This window comes from Pleurodeles waltl, chromosome 3_2 (genome assembly GCF_031143425.1).
Source record: "Pleurodeles waltl isolate 20211129_DDA chromosome 3_2, aPleWal1.hap1.20221129, whole genome shotgun sequence".
Taxonomy (NCBI): Eukaryota; Metazoa; Chordata; class Amphibia; order Caudata; family Salamandridae; genus Pleurodeles; species Pleurodeles waltl.
This window is the reverse complement of record NC_090441.1, coordinates 122,451,885-122,468,579: the sequence shown is the minus strand read 5'-3', so window position 1 is coordinate 122,468,579 and position 16,695 is coordinate 122,451,885. Positions and strand designations below refer to the sequence as shown.

Below are 16,695 nucleotides of genomic sequence, written 5' to 3'. Positions count from 1 at the left end.
GAGGTGAGGGCTTGGGAGCTGATGGCATCGGCGATGTCATCAAAGAACTGTGGTCTGGGTCCAGGGGATCTATAGACCAGTGCTCCTCCTGAGTGTGTTGTTGGTGTTGATGTGGATTTTGAAGTGGAGGTGCTCGGCGGAGTTGATGGTGTCGTGGGAGTTGGTGGAGACTCTTATGGTGTTTTTGTGGACTATGGCGATTCCTCCTCCTGGTCTGTTGATTCGGTCTCTTCTGGTGATCTTGAGGTTTTCTGGTATGGCTATGGCTACGTCTGGTTCTGAGGCCGAATACATCCAGGTTTCGGTGAGGAATGCGACGTCGGGCGAGTATGTGGTCAGGAGGTCCCAGAGTTCAATTGCATGTTTGTGGACGGAGCAGATGTTAAGTAGGATGCATCTTAGGCGATTGTCTGTTTTGATTTGGAGTTTGGAGGTTAGGTTACAGGTGAAATTGCAGGCTTTGCAGGAGAAGGGTCCTTTGGTGCACGTCGGTGTGGACTGGAAGCAGATGGAGGAGCGTCCTGGATTAAGGGCGTGGAGTTCGTTGGCAGTGTAAAGGTGTTTGGTGGCACAGGAGGCGTGTTGGCCAGGGGGTCTGGCGCTGGGCACGGTCTTGGTGCGGACAGGCGAAGACTGGCTTGCCATTGGTGCGCCAGCGGCGTGCCCGCTGCGCGCGTCTGCCCTGCAGCCGGCATATCAGGGGAGGTGGGAGGGACTGGCAGCTGGGAGGAGGGAGGTAAACCTCCAATGGGAGTGCAGGGCGGGGGCAGTAGGAGTCAGGAGCAGGAAGAGCTCCAAGGAGGAGGGAGGGGGGCCTTCCAGGAGAGGAAAAGCCAAGAAGCCCAAACAAGCCCAAAACAATGGCAGTACTTACCGGAGCAGTGGTGAGGAGGAAACGACCTGCCTGCAAGGATGCAGGGTCAGAGGTTGCATCTAACCTCGCGCTGCGGCCGGCATAAGAGGGGAGGTGGGAGGGATTGGCAGCTGGGAGGAGGGAGGGAAACCTACAATGGGAGTGTGGGGGGCGGGGGCAGCAGGAGTCAGGAGCAGGAAGAGCTCAGAGGAGGAGGGAGGGGAGCGGGGCCTTCCAGTAGAGGAGAAGCCAAGAAGCCCAAACAAGCCCAGACAAGCCCAAACAAGCCCAAAACAATGGCAGCACTTACCGGAGCAGTGGTGAGGAGGTAGCGACCTGCCTGCAAGGATGCAGGGTCAGAGGTCGCTTCTAACCTCGCACTGCGGCCGGCATAAGAGGGGAGGTGGGAGGGAGTGGCAGCTGGGAGGAGGGAGGAAAACCTCCAATGGGAGTGCGGGGGTGGGGGCAGCGGGAGTCAGGAGCAGGAAGAGCTCCGAGGAGGAGGGAGGGGGGCGGGGCCTTCCTGGAGAGAAGAAGCCCAAACAAGCCCAAACAAGCCTAGACAAGTCCAGACAAGCCCAAAACAATGGCAGCACTTATCGGAGCAGTGGTGAGGAGGAAGCGACCTGCCTGCAAGGATGCAGGCTCAGAGGTCGCTTCTAACCTCGCGCTGCGGCCGGCATAAGAGGGGAGGTGGGAGGGAGTGGCAGCTGGGAGGAGGGAGGTGTAGGAGGCTGGACTGGCTTGTAGTGAGTACCTAGGGGTACTTGCACCTTGCACCAGGCCCAGTTATCCCTTATTAGTGTATAGGGTGTCTAGCAGCATAGGCTGATAGATAATGGTACCTTAGCAGAGCAGCTTAGGCTGAACTAGGAGACGAGTGAAGCTCCTACAGTACCACTTAGTGTCATATGCACAATATCATAAGAAAACACAATACACAGATATACTAAAAATAAAGGTACTTTATTTTTATGACAATATGCCAAAAGTATCTCAGTGAGTACCCTCAGTATGAGGATAGCAAATATACACAAGATATATGTACACAATACCAAAATATGCAGTAATAGTATTAGAAAACAGTGCAAACAATGTATAGTTACAATAGGATGCAATGGAGACACATAGGGATAGGGGCAACACAAACCATATACTCCAAAAGTGGAATGCGAATCACGAATGGACCCCAAACCTGTGTGACCTTGTAGAGGGTCGCTGGGACTATTAGAAAATAGTAAGGGTTAGAAAAATAGCCCACCCCAAGACCCTGAAAAGTGAGTGCAAAGTGCACTAAAGTTCCCCAAAGGACATAGAAGTCGTGATAGGGTAATTCTGCAGGAAAGACACAAACCAACAATGCAACAACAATGGATTTCCAGTCGAGGGTACCTGTGGAACAAGAGGACCAAGTCCAAAAGTCACAAGCAAGTCGGAGATGGGCAGATGCCCAGGAAATGCCAGCTGTGGGTGCAAAGGAGCTGCTACTGGACAGTAGAAGCGTAGGTTTCTGCAAGAACGACAAGGGCTTGAGACTTCCCCTTTGGAGGACGGATCCCTCACACCGTGGAGAGTCGTGCAGAAGTGTTTTCCCGCCGAAAGACCGCCAACAAGCCTTGCTAGTTGCAAATCGTGCGGTAAGGGTTTTTGGATGCTGCTGTGGCCCAGGAGGGACCAGGATGTCGCAAATTGCGTCAGACGACAGAGGGGACGTCGAGCAAGACAAGGAGCCCTCTCAGCAGCAGGTAGCACCCAGAGAAGTGCCAGAAACAGGCACTACGAGGATGCGTGAAACGGTGCTCACCCGAAGTCGCACAAAGGAGTCCCACGTCGCCGGAGAACAACTTAGGAGGTCGTGCAATGCAGGTTAGAGTGCCGTGGACCCAGGCTGGACTGTGCACAAAGGATTTCCGCCGGAAGTGCACGGAGGCCGGAGTAGCTGCAAAAGTCGAGGTTTCCAACAATGCAGTCTGGCGTGGGGAGGCAAGGACTTACCTCCACCAAACTTGGACTGAAGAGTCACTGGACTGTGGGAGTCACTTGGACAGAGTTGCTGGATTCAAGGGACCTCGCTCGTCGTGCTGAGAGGAGACCCAAGGTACCGGTGATGCAGTTCTTTGGTGCCTGCGGTTGCAGGGGGACGATTCCGACGACCCACGGGAGATTTCTTCGGAGCTTCTAGTGCAGAGAGGAGGCAGACTACCCCCACAGCATGCACCACCAGGAAAACAGTCGAGAAGGCGGCAGGATCAACGTTACAGAGTTGCAGTAGTCGTCTTTGCTACTATGTTGCAGTTTTGCAGGCTTCCAGCGCGGTCAGCAGTCGATTCCTTGGCAGAAGGTGAAGAGAGAGATGCAGAGGAACTCGGATGAGCTCTTGCATTCGTTATCTACGGAATCCCAAGAGACAGAGACCCTAAATAGCCAGAAAAGAGGGTTTGGCTACCTAGGAGAGAGGATAGGCTAGCAACACCTGAAGGAGCCTATCAGGAGGAGTCTCTGACGTCACCTGATGGCACTGGCCACTCAGAGCAGTCCAGTGTGCCAGCAGCACCTCTGTTTCCAAGATGGCAGAGGTCTGGAGCACACTGGAGGAGCTCTGGGCACCTCCCAGGGGAGGTACAGGTCAGGGGAGTGGTCACTCCCCTTTCCTTTGTCCAGTTTCGCGCCAGAGCAGGGCTAAGGGGTACCTGAACCGGTGTAGACTGGCTTATGCAGAAATGGGCACCAAATGTGCCCATGAAAGCATTTCCAGAGGCTGGGGGAGGCTACTCCTCCCCTGCCTTCACACCATTTTCCAAAGGGAGAGGGTGTAACACCCTCTCTCAGAGGAAGTCCTTTGTTCTGCCATCCTGGGCCAGGCCTGGCTGGACCCCAGGGGGGCAGATGCCTGTCTGAGGGGTTGGCAGCAGCAGCAGCTGCAGTGAAACCCCGGGAAAGGCAGTTTGGCAGTACCAGGGTCTGTGCTACAGACCACTGGAATCATGGGATTGTGCCAACTATGCCAGGATGGTATAGAGGGGGCAATTCCATGATCATAGACATATTACATGGCCATATACGGAGTTACCATTGTGAAGTTACATATAGGTAGTGACCTATATGTAGTGCACGCGTGTAATGGTGTCCTCGCACTCACAAAGTCCGGGGAATTGGCCCTGAACAATGTGGGGGCACCTTGGCTAGTGCCAGGGTGCCCTCACACTAAGTAACTTAGCACCCAACCTTTACCAGGTAAAGGTTAGACATATAGGTGACTTATAAGTTACTTAAGTGCAGTGTAAAATGGCTGTGAAATAACGTGGACGTTATTTCACTCAGGCTGCAGTGGCAGGCCTGTGTAAGAATTGTCAGAGCTCCCTATGGGTGGCAAAAGAAATGCTGCAGCCCATAGGGATCTCCTGGAACCCTAATACCCTGGGTACCTCAGTACCATATACTAGGGGATTATAAGGGCGTTCCAGTAAGCCAATGTAAATTGGTAAAATTGGTCACTAGCTTGTTAGTGACAATTTGAAAGAAATGAGAGAGCATAACCACTGAGGTTCTGATTAGCAGAGCCCCAGTGAGACAGTTAGTCACTACACAGGTAACACATTCAGGCACACTTATGAGCACTGGGGGCCTGGGTGACAGGGTCCCAGTGACACATACAACTAAAACAACATATATACAGTGAAAAATGGGGGTAACATGCCAGGCAAGATGGTACTTTCCTACACAACCCCCCCCCAAACGAAGGACAATAAGACTAGCCATGACCTGATGAGTCTTCATTGTCTAAGTGGAAATATCTGGAGAGTCCATCTGCATTGGAGTGGCTACTCCCAGGTCTATGTTCCACTGTATAGTCCATTCCCTGTAGGGATATGGACCACCTCAATAATTTAGGATTTTCACCTTTCATTTGTTTTAGCCAAAGTAGAGGTTTGTGGTCTGTCTGAACAATGAAGTGAGTGCCAAACAAGTATGGCCTCAACTTCTTCAGTGCCCAGACCACAGCAAAGGCCTCCCTCTCAATGGCAGACCAACGCTTTTCTCTAGGGGTCAACCTCCTACTAATAAAAGCAACAGGTTGATCCTGGCCCTCAGAATTAAGTTGTGATAGGACTGCCCCTACTCCTAATTCAGATGCATCAGTTTGGACATAGAATTTTTTAGAGTAACAAGGGCTTTTCAGGACAGGTGCAGAGCACATGGCCTGCTTCAGCTCCTCAAAAGCTTTCTGACAGCTAGCTGTCCACAATACCTTTTTAGGCATCTTTTTGGATGTGAGGTCATTAAGAGGGGCTGCAATGGAGCCATAGTTCTTAATGAACCTCCTGTAATACCCAGTGAGGCCTAGGAAGGCTCTCACCTGAGTCTGAGTAGTAGGGGGAACCCAATCAACAATAGTTTGAATCTGTTCCCCACCAAGAAGGTGTCCCAGATAAACCACCTTCCCCTGCCCTATCTGGCACTTTGAAGCCTTGATAGTGAGATCTGCCTTTTGCAGGGCCTCTAAATCTTTCCATAGGTGGACCAGGTGATCATCCCAACTGGAGCTAAAGACAGTTATATCGTCCAAATATGCTGCACTAAAAGCTTCCAGTCCTTGCAGGACTGTGTTCACCAACCTTTGAAAAGTGGCAGGTGCATTTTTCAATCCAAAAGGCATTACTGTGAATTGGTAATGGCCTCCAATGGTTGAAAATGCAGTTTTGGGTTTAGCATCTTCTGATAATTTGATCTGCCAATACCCTGCAGTCAAATCAAAAGTGCTTAGATACTTGGCAGATGCCAGTGTATCTATGAGCTCATCTGCCCTGGGTATAGGGTGAGCATCAGTTTTGGTTACCTGGTTGAGACCTCTATAATCTACACAAAACCGCATTTCCTTCTTTCCATCTTTGGAATGAGGTTTTGGTACAAGTACCACAGGAGAGGCCCATGGACTTTCAGAGTGCTCAACCACTCCCAGTTCTAACATTTTCTGCACCTCTTGCTTTATGCAGTCCCTGACATGGTCAGGCTGCCTATAGATCTTACTTTTGACAGGCAAGCTGTCTCCAGTATCTATAGTGTGCTCACACCAAGAAGTGGTACCTGGCACAGTAGAGAAGAGTTCAGAAAACTGACCCAGGAGATTTATGCAATGGTCTTTCTGCTCAGCTGTAAGACAATCAGCCAAAACTACACCTTCCACAAGAGCATCTTGTTCTGTGGAAGAGAAGAGATCAGGTAGAGGATCACTGTCTTCTTCCTGTCCCTCATCAGTTGCCATGAGCAGGGTGAGATCAGCCCTGTCATAGTAGGGTTTCAGGCGATTGACATGGAGCACCCTAAGGGGACTCCTGGCAGTGCCTAAGTCAACTAAGTAGGTGACTTCACCCTTTTTTTCAACAATTATGTGGGGTCCACTCCATTTATCTTGGAGTGCTCTTGGGGCCACAGGCTCCAAGACCCACACTTTCTGCCCTGGTTGGTACTGAACCAAAACAGCCTTCTGATCATGCCATTGCTTCTGGAGCTCTTGGCTGGCCTGAAGGTTTTTACTGGCCTTTTTCATATACTCAGCCATCCTTGATCTGAGGCCAAGTACATAATCCACAATATCTTGTTTTGGAGCTTTTAAAGGTTGTTCCCAACCCTCCTTGACAAGTGTTAGTGGACCCCTAACAGGGTGTCCAAAGAGGAGTTCAAAGGGGCTGAAGCCCACTCCTTTCTGGGGTACCTCCCTGTAGGCAAAAAGGAGGCATGGTAAAAGGATATCCCATCTCCTGCGGAGTTTTTCTGGGAGTCCCATAATCATGCCTTTGAGAGTTTTGTTAAACCTCTCTACCAGTCCATTAGTTTGTGGATGATAGGGTGTAGTGAACTTGTAAGTCACACCACACTCCTTCCACATGGCCTTTAAGTAAGCAGACATGAAATTGCTTCCTCTGTCTGATACTACTTCCTTTGGGAAGCCCACCCTAGAAAATATTCCTAGGAGGGCCTTTGCCACTGCAGGTGCTGTAGTGGTCCTTAAAGGAATTGCTTCAGGATATCTTGTGGCATGGTCCACTACCACCAAGATAAACCTATTGCCTGAAGCAGTAGGAGGGTCAAGGGGGCCAACTATGTCAACCCCTACCCTTTCAAAGGGAACCCCAACCACAGGCAGTGGAATAAGGGGTGCCTTTGGGGTGCCACCTGTCTTGCCACTGGCTTGACAGGTTTCACAGGACTTATAAAATTCTTTTGTGTCCTCAGACATTCTAGGCCAATGAAACAAGGGAACAAGCCTGTCCCAAGTTTTCATTTGTCCTAAATGCCCAGCTAGGGGAATGTTGTGGGCTAGAGTTAGGAGGAACTTTCTGTACTCCTGAGGAATCACTAACCTCCTGGCAGTTCCAGGTTTAGGATCCCTTGCTTCAGTGTACAAGAGGTTGTCCTCCCAGTAAACTCTGTGAGAGTCACTGACATCCCCATTAGCTTGTTTGACAGCTTGCTGTCTTAGACCCTCTAGGGTGGGACAGGTATGCTGTGCCACACTCAGCTCCTCCCTGGCAGGCCCCCCTTCACCCAAAAGCTCAGCAGTGTCTGATTCCAGCTCCTCTGGTGTAGGTTCTGCACAGGGTGGAAATTCTTCTTCCTCAGAAGTAGAATCCACTGTAGAGGGAGGGATAGTAGGAAGTGCTTTACTTCTACTAGCCCTAGCTTTAGGGAGCACTTGGTCCATTGTTCCAGGATCCAAGCTTCCCTGTCCTTTTTGCTTTTTGGCCTGAGCCCTGGTTAAAGCAAAAATATGCCCTGGGATGCCCAGCATTGCTGCATGGGCCTCCAACTCCACATCTGACCAAGCTGATGTCTCCAAATCATTCCCTAATAGACAGTCTACAGGTAAATCTGAAGCTACCACAACTTTCTTTGGACCAGTAACCCCCCTCATTTGAGATTTACAACAGCCATGGGGTGGCTAAGTGTGTTGTTGTGAGCATCGGTTACTTGGTACTGGTGACCAAGTAGGTGTTGTTCAGGGTGGACCAGTTTCTCTATCACCATAGTTACACTGGCTCCAGTGTCCCTGTAGGCCTGAACCTCAACACCATTTATTAGGGGTAGTTGCTTGTACTTATCCATGTTAAGGGGACCAGCAACCAAGGTGGCTAAATCAATAGCCCCCTCAGAGACTAACACAGCCTCTATGGTCTCCCTAATCAGACCAACCCCAACTAAATTACCAAAAGTGAGCCCAGCTACTCCCTTGGATTGGCTATTAGTAGGTTTGCTCCCACCACCACTGCTATTAGTAGGGACACTAGGTGTAGCAGTAGGGGTTGTAGTGGTAGGAGGCTTGGTGCTTTTCTTTGGACAACTGGGATCTGTTGTCCAATGGCCTTTTATTTTACATAAATAGCACCATGGTTTCTTTTCTTTGTTTTGATTTGAAGAGGATTTGGGCCCACCACCCCACCAGAGTGTTTTTGTGGGCCTGATGAAGACTCATTTTTAGATTTGTCCCCACCCTTGTCAGAAGACTTACCATCCTTCTTCTTGTTGCCATCTTTGTCACCCCCTGTATGAACTTTTCTGTTCACCCTTGTTCTGACCCATTTGTCTGCCTTCTTTCCCAATTCTTGGGGAGAGGTCAGATCAGAGTCCACCAAGTACTGGTGCAACAATTCAGACACACAATTATTAAGAATATGCTCTCTCAGGATCAAGTTATACAGGCTGTCATAATCAGTAACTTTACTGCCATGTAACCACCCCTCCAAGGCCTTCACTGAATGGTCAATTAAATCAACCCAGTCTTGTGAAGACTCCTTTTTGGTCTCTCTGAACTTTATCCTGTATTGTTCAGTGGTTAAGCCATAACCATCCAGGAGTGCATTCTTAAGAACTTTGTAATCATTAGCTTCATTTTCTTTCACAGTAAGGAGCCTATCCCTACCTTTTCCACTAAATGATAGCCATAGGATAGCAGCCCACTGCCTTTGAGGGATATCCTGTACAACACAGGCCCTCTCAAGTGCAGCAAACCACTTGTTAATGTCATCCCCCTCCTTATAAGGGGGAACTATCTTGTGCAGATTCCTAGAATCATGCTCTTTTGCAGGATGACTATTGGGAATACTGCTGCTGCCACCATGGGTTTCTAAACCCAGTTTCTGTCTCTCCTTCTCTACTTCTAAGGACTGTCTATCCAAATCCAGCTGTTGCTTCTTGAGCTTCAGTCTGGTTTGTTCCACTCTCAATCTATTGAGCTCCCTTTCTAACAATCTGTCATCAGGGTGGGTGGGAGGGACATTCCTAGACACAGAAGTATGATGAGAATGAACAGAAGGAGACCTGTCCCTTACAGAGGGCACCCTAACAGCTTGGCTGACAGTGTAATGTGAGAGCACACCATCTGTATGATGTGACTCCACCTCAGTACCAACTATGCTAGACTGTCTAGTAATGGGCAGGCTAAGAAGTTTCTTTCCTGAATCTTTTCCTGGGGGAGTCCCTGGATCAGATTGGGAACCATTAGCTACTTTTTCAACAGATGGGGCACTTTTAGCCTTATCTTGTTCTCTAAGCATGTTAAGTAACAATTCCAAGGAAGGATTCTTCCCTACACTCAAACCTCTCTCTATGAAGAGACTCCTTGCTCCTTTCCAGCTAAGGTGATCATATGCAAGTTTGGACAGATCAACATTTTGGCCTGTGCCAGACATTTTTAGAGAGAGTTAAAGTGATAGAAAAAGAAAAAAAAGTTTGTCAGAGCTTTTAGAAAGACGGAGAAAAAAAACTTTTAAAACTTTTTAGAACTTTTTGAAAGTTTAGAAGTACTTTTCAGCACTTTAGAAAAGAGTGAAAAGAGGAAATGCAAAACTTTTTAGTTATGTGTACACACACTGAACTTGTTTTGTATATTTTTCTCTTATGAAAAGTACAATGACAAGAGTGGTAAGTAGTCTCAAAGCACTTATCCCACCGCTGCACAACCAATGTAGGAGGCTGGACTGGCTTGTAGTGAGTACCTAGGGGTACTTGCACCTTGCACCAGGCCCAGTTATCCCTTATTAGTGTACAGGGTGTCTAGCAGCATAGGCTGATAGATAATGGTAGCTTAGCAGAGCAGCTTAGGCTGAACTAGGAGACGAGTGAAGCTCCTACAGTACCACTTAGTGTCATATGCACAATATCATAAGAAAACACAATACACAGATATACTAAAAATAAAGGTACTTTATTTTTATGACAATATGCTAAAAGTATCTCAGTGAGTACCCTCAGTATGAGGATAGCAAATATACACAAGATATATGTACACAATACCAAAATATGCAGTAATAGTATTAGAAAACAGTGCAAACAATGTATAGTTACAATAGGATGCAATGGAGACACATAGGGATAGGGGCAACACAAACCATATACTCCAAAAGTGGAATGCGAACCACGAATGGACCCCAAACCTGTGTGACCTTGTAGAGGGTCGCTGGGACTATTAGAAAATAGTAAGGGTTAGAAAAATAGCCCACCCCAAGACCCTGAAAAGTGAGTGCAAAGTGCACTAAAGTTCCCCAAAGGACATAGAAGTCGTGATAGGGGAATTCTGCAGGAAAGACACAAACCAACAATGCATCAACGATGGATTTCCAGTCGAGGGTACCTGTGGAACAAGGGGACCAAGTCCAAAAGTCACAAGCAAGTCGGAGATGGGCAGATGCCCAGGAAATGCCAGCTGTGGGTGCAAAGGAGCTGCTACTGGACAGTAGAAGCGTAGGTTTCTGCAAGAACGACAAGGGCTAGAGACTTCCCCTTTGGAGGACGGATCCCTCACGCCGTGGAGAGTCGTGCAGAAGTGTTTTCCCGCCGAAAGACCGCCAACAAGCCTTGCTAGCTGCAAATCGTGCGGTAAGGGTTTTTGGATGCTGCTGTGGCCCAGGAGGGACCAGGATGTCGCAAATTGCGTCAGGGGACAGAGGGGACGTCGAGCAAGACAAGGAGCCCTCTCAGCAGCAGGTAGCACCCGGAGAAGTGCCAGAAACAGGCACTACGAGGATGCGTGAAACGGTGCTCACCCGAAGTCGCACAAAGGAGTCCCACGTCGCCGGAGAACAACTTAGGAGGTCGTGCAATGCAGGTTAGAGTGCCGTGGACCCAGGCTGGACTGTGCACAAAGGATTTCCGCCGGAAGTGCACGGAGGCCGGAGTAGCTGCAAAAGTCGAGGTTTCCAACAATGCAGTCTGGCGTGGGGAGGCAAGGACTTACCTCCACCAAACTTGGACTGAAGAGTCACTGGACTGTGGGAGTCACTTGGACAGAGTTGCTGGATTCAAGGGACCTCGCTCGTCGTGCTGAGAGGAGACCCAAGGTACCGGTGATGCAGTTCTTTGGTGCCTGCAGTTGCAGGGGGACGATTCCGTCGACCCACGGGAGATTTCTTCGGAGCTTCTAGTGCAGAGAGGAGGCAGACTACCCCCACAGCATGCACCACCAGGAAAACAGTTGAGAAGGCGGCAGGATCAACGTTACAGAGTTGCAGTAGTCGTCTTTGCTACTAAGTTGCAGTTTTGCAGGCTTCCAGCGCGGTCAGCAGTCGATTCCTTGGCAGAAGGTGAAGAGAGAGATGCAGAGGAACTCGGATGAGCTCTTGCATTCGTTATCTACGGAATCCCAAGAGACAGAGACCCTAAATAGCCAGAAAAGAGGGTTTGGCTACCTAGGAGAGATGATAGGCTAGCAACACCTGAAGGAGCCTATCAGGAGGAGTCTCTGATGTCACCTGATGGCACTGGCCACTCAGAGCAGTCCAGTGTGCCAGCAGCACCTCTGTTTCCAAGATGGCAGAGGTCTGGAGCACACTGGAGGAGCTCTGGGCACCTCCCAGGGGAGGTACAGGTCAGGGGAGTGGTCACTCCCCTTTCCTTTGTCCAGTTTCGCGCCAGAGCAGGGCTAAGGGGTCCCTGAACCGGTGTAGACTGGCTTATGCAGAAATGGGCACCAAATGTGCCCATGAAAGCATTTCCAGAGGCTGGGGGAGGCTACTCCTCCCCTGCCTTCACACCATTTTCCAAAGGGATAGGGTGTAACACCCTCTCTCAGAGGAAGTCCTTTGTTCTGCCATCCTGGGCCAGGCCTGGCTGGACCCCAGGGGGGCAGATGCCTGTCTGAGGGGTTGGCAGCAGCAGCAGCTGCAGTGAAACCCCGGGAAAGGCAGTTTGGCAGTACCAGGGTCTGTGCTACAGACCACTGGGATCATGGGATTGTGCCAACTATGCCAGGATGGTATAGAGGGGGCAATTCCATGATCATAGACATAATACATGGTCATATTCGGAGTTACCATTGTGAAGTTACATATAGGTAGTGACCTATATGTAGTGCACGCGTGTAATGGTGTCCCCGCACTCACAAAGTCCGGGGAATTGGCCCTGAACAATGTGGGGGCACCTTGGCTAGTGCCAGGGTGCCCTCACACTAAGTAACTTAGCACCCAACCTTTACCAGGTAAAGGTTAGACATATAGGTGACTTATAAGTTACTTAAGTGCAGTGTAAAATGGCTGTGAAATAACGTGGACGTTATTTCACTCAGGCTGCAGTGGCAGGCCTGTGTAAGAATTGTCAGAGCTCCCTATGGGTGGCAAAAGAAATGCTGCAGCCCATAGGGATCTCCTGGAACCCTAATACCCTGGGTACCTCAGTACCATATACTAGGGGATTATAAGGGTGTTCCAGTAAGCCAATGTAAATTGGTAAAATTGGTCACTAGCTTGTTAGTGACAATTTGAAAGAAATGAGAGAGCATAACCACTGAGGTTCTGATTAGCAGAGCCCCAGTGAGACAGTTAGTCACTACACAGGTAACACATTCAGGCACACTTATGAGCACTGGGGCCCTGGGTGACAGGGTCCCAGTGACACATACAACTAAAACAACATATATACAGTGAAAAATGGGGGTAACATGCCAGGCAAGATGGTACTTTCCTACAGGAGGGAAACCTCCAATGGGAGTGCGGGGGCGGGGCAGCAGGAGTCAGGAGCAGGAAGAGCTCCGAGGAGGAGGGAGGGCCTTCCGGGAGAGGAGAAGCCAAGAAGCCCAAACAAGCCCAAACAAGCCCAGACAAGCCCAAAACAATGGCAGCACTTACCGAAGCAGTGGTGAGGAGGAAGCGACCTGCCTGCAAGGATGCAGGGTCAGAGGTTGCTTCTAACCTTGTGCCGCGGCCGGCATAAGAGGGGAGGTGGGAGGGAGTGCCAGCTGGGAGGAGGGAGGGAAACCTCCAATGGGAGTGCGGGGGCGGGGCAGCAGGAGTCAGGAGCAGGAAGAGCTCCCAGGAGGAGGGAGGGGGGTGGGGCCTTCCGGGAGAGGAGAAGCCAAGAAGCACAAACAAGCCAAAACAAGCCTAGACAAGCCCAGACAAGCCCAAACAAGCCCAAAACAATGGCAGCACTTACCAGAGCAGTGGTAAGGAGGAAGCGACCTGCCTGCAAGGATGCAGGCAGGTCGCTTTTCTATAGCATTTCCTATTGTTTGCACTATCCTATGTCTAATTACTTACCTTATTTTGCTGTCTAGTGCATATATATTGTGTAAAATACTTACCTCCAGAAGGAGTATTGCCTCTAAGATATTTTTGGCCTTGGGTCACCCAAATAAACTACCCTTATTTTTGGTAACACTGAGTATTGTCTTTACTTGTGTATAAGTACTGTTTAACTATAGTGGTATTGCATGAGCTTTGCATGTTTCTTAGTTCAGCCTAAGCTGCTCTGCTACAGCTACCTCTATCAGCCTACGCTGCTAGAACACTACTACATTTCAGTAATAAGGGATAACTGGACCTGGTATAAGGTGTAAGTACCCAAGGTTCCCACTACAAACTAGGCCAGCCTCCTACAGACATGGACTAATGAACTGCCAAATGACCCACTTTGTACATAGTTGCTGTTTCCCTTTTGTTTTTGAAAATAATATATCTGCCCAACCTCTCCAGTTGGTGCAATTGGATTAAGTTGTCCTGTGTTTGACTATGGTTGCCTCATGTACACAGGTATGTGGCTCGTTTTCCTCATCTGTGCATGTGCACTGTGATTGTGTGGCAACATCACTTCTGTTCCTAGCTTTGGCCCAGGCTATATTTGTGTGTAAAATGGTGTGGTGGTGAGTTTGGGAGTTTGAGTGGATGGTGTGTGTGATTGATTGTGATTTGTGTTCAGTTATTGTGCATAGGTGTAGGTGGAGTGAGTGGCATAGACAATGGCATCATAGTACAGTAGTAGTGCATATGTGGAAAGCTCTTGTGGTTGTGTGCTGTATGTGTGTCTGGTATGCCTGTCTTCTGCCTGATGTCTGTGTTGCCCGTGGTTTGTGATCAGTTTGTGTGTGTGAGGGTATAAGTGTTGTGGCGTGTTTACGTGTGGTATTGTTTGGTGTGTCAGTGACGTGTGATTGGCGTGGTGTGTGTTCTGGTTGTGTGTGAGTGTAGTGTGAGTGCGCGTGTGTGTGTATGTATATGGGTAGGGGTGTTGCTGTGCATGTGTTTGTGTGTCGGTGTGGCAGTCCGTGTCAGGTGTGTATGTGGCATGTGGGTGTGTAATTGTCCCCTTACCTCCCTTGCGTGGTAGGTGGGGTACTCACAGTTATCGTCTTCGTCGGCGCTGTAAGTCCTGTAGGTGGATTTCAAGTACTAGCACTGGGAAGATCTCCAGTTCACGCTCCATGTTGTCGGCGGCCTCTTCTGTGTCCCTACGGTGAGTGTTTCCTTATATATTGTTCCTTTCCGCCAGGCTTTGGGCGGAGGTTGGCCCGCCCCAGAAATCGTGATGATGTGCTGAGCTGTAATATGGTGGGTGGTAAGGTCTTATCTGCTGGCCCGAAGACGGCAACCGCCGTCTTCGGCGGTCGACCTGCACTGACGGTACAGGCAGTGACCATGGTGTGTTTAGGCCTGTTCACCGCTGCAGTTGTAATATGGTGGAGTGCACCGCCAGCCTGTTGGTGGTCGGATCACCACCGCCGGCATTGCGGACTAGTCCCCGCCTCACTCGTAACGAGGGCCATAATGTTGGTCAAAATAATGAAGTAATCACTTGTTTGTAGCACTCAACTGTAAGGAGTGGTTGCTTCATTATTTTGACCAAAATTACATCTTTATGTTTCAGGAAAGTCTTTTTCTGTACAAGAGCTCCATCTACTGGTAGGAAATGAGATTTGACAGTGAATGTCTTTCTATTGAGAACAAAGCTTCATTTTAACAGCTTTATGCCCTCTTTAATTTAAAAAAAATCTACTTTTTTGGATGGCACTACAATTGTCACATTATCTTTATTACTATCCTAATTTTGACTTTCATATGTCACAAAGGATGGAAAAATCTAACTTACAGGTTCAGCCTCTGGGTGACTTTATGGGGGAGTCTCTTAAGAGATTTTTAGAAGAGGAACTTAAGTCCTCAGTAAGAGAGGCAGTGGACGCCTCACTGGGCAACAGGAAGAGGAACACCCCTCCAGAGGAAAATTATTTTTCTTTCTCTGATGGGAACTCCCCTTCTACCTCTGAACCCAAAAAATGGGGAAGATTTCTCTAAAAGAAGAAACATATGGAGAAGGCGCGAAACCCCGTCTACAATGTTGATAGCCTAATTGCTACAATAGAATGGGGCTCCCAGCAGCACAAAAAAAGAGGCAACCTTTACAGGGCACAGAGAAAGGTTGTCAATAGCGGCATTACTGGAGAGTGGCCTTACTGGCACAACAGAGTTGCGGGAAGCTTAACATTTTTCTGAGGAGAATATGGATGATGAGGACATGGAATGGGATGAATATATCTTTGACCTGCAAGAGAGCTGTGACTTTTTTGGAGGTTCGGACGATGATCTGTAACAAGCCTCCACCTCTACTGAGATAAGAAATCCACTCAGAGAAGAGATGTTTGATTCAACTTTGATAAAACATTAATGTAAGAGCAGATTTAAATTTCACATACCTCAAAGATTACAGTGATTGAAAATTGAATCCAGTGGTTCAGAGACTTTGGGGTCCGATACAAGTAGATCTGTTTGCAATAGGTAATTGCACACGTGTACAGATTACAGTGAAAACAGTACATCAATCACTAAATGATGATTCAAACATATTATTGTATCCAATTTGATGTCCTTTCTTGAGTTCAGAAGCACAGTTTATTCCAAATGAAATTTAACAGACCAAAGATCCATATGTATATATTGTAAAAGTAAAGTCCCAATTCAAACAATCTCTGATCCCAGAATTTCAAATCACTTCAAGTTCCACTTGGTCATCTGAACAGATTCCCATGAACAATATCCAAAATTCTTTCATTCAAAAATGTTTTTACTTGCTTGTCCGTCAAAACGTGTTTCATCCGGGGAGTGCCCCTGGATTTCTTCAGGACCTCCTAAAACAATATTCCCATAATTACCATGTCAGTATACAGCTTGTTAATTACATTACTGATCTCATTATTGGTGATATACATACATCCCCGTAACAAACAATGAGAACCGTGCCAAATATTTTTCATAGCCATAAGTGATGTCAGAACATGTGAAAATCATCTTGCTAATAATTCATGTGAAATTATGTTGTGTGTCATGCACACTCAGCCAAGAAAAACAACCACCACAGTAGTGATAAATGTGTTATACCCCATACACCTCTTCAAATATAAACCAAAACATACATCTAAGTCACTAATACATAGTATATACCTTCCAAATAAATTCAGAGTGTTTGACCAACCATTTAGGATACCCGATAATCTGAGACACTCCAATATGTGTCCATATACATACCTGAAAAACAAATAAAGGTTCGTGGATATTGAATATCCTTCATGTTCTACATTAATTAAA

At 48.2% G+C, this 16,695-nt stretch overlaps 1 long non-coding RNA gene across 1 annotated transcript in view; it reads right to left on the bottom strand.

Moving 5' to 3' along the window:
• LOC138286765 (uncharacterized) overlaps window positions 1-13,043 on the bottom strand; it is a 79,729-nt gene extending 66,686 nt beyond the window's left edge. Inside the window, exon 1 of the long non-coding RNA XR_011202054.1 lies at window positions 12,970-13,043. This is a non-coding gene — a long non-coding RNA (uncharacterized lncRNA). The remainder of the gene's footprint in view (window positions 1-12,969) is intronic.
• Between the last annotated feature and the right edge of the window lie 3,652 nt (window positions 13,044-16,695).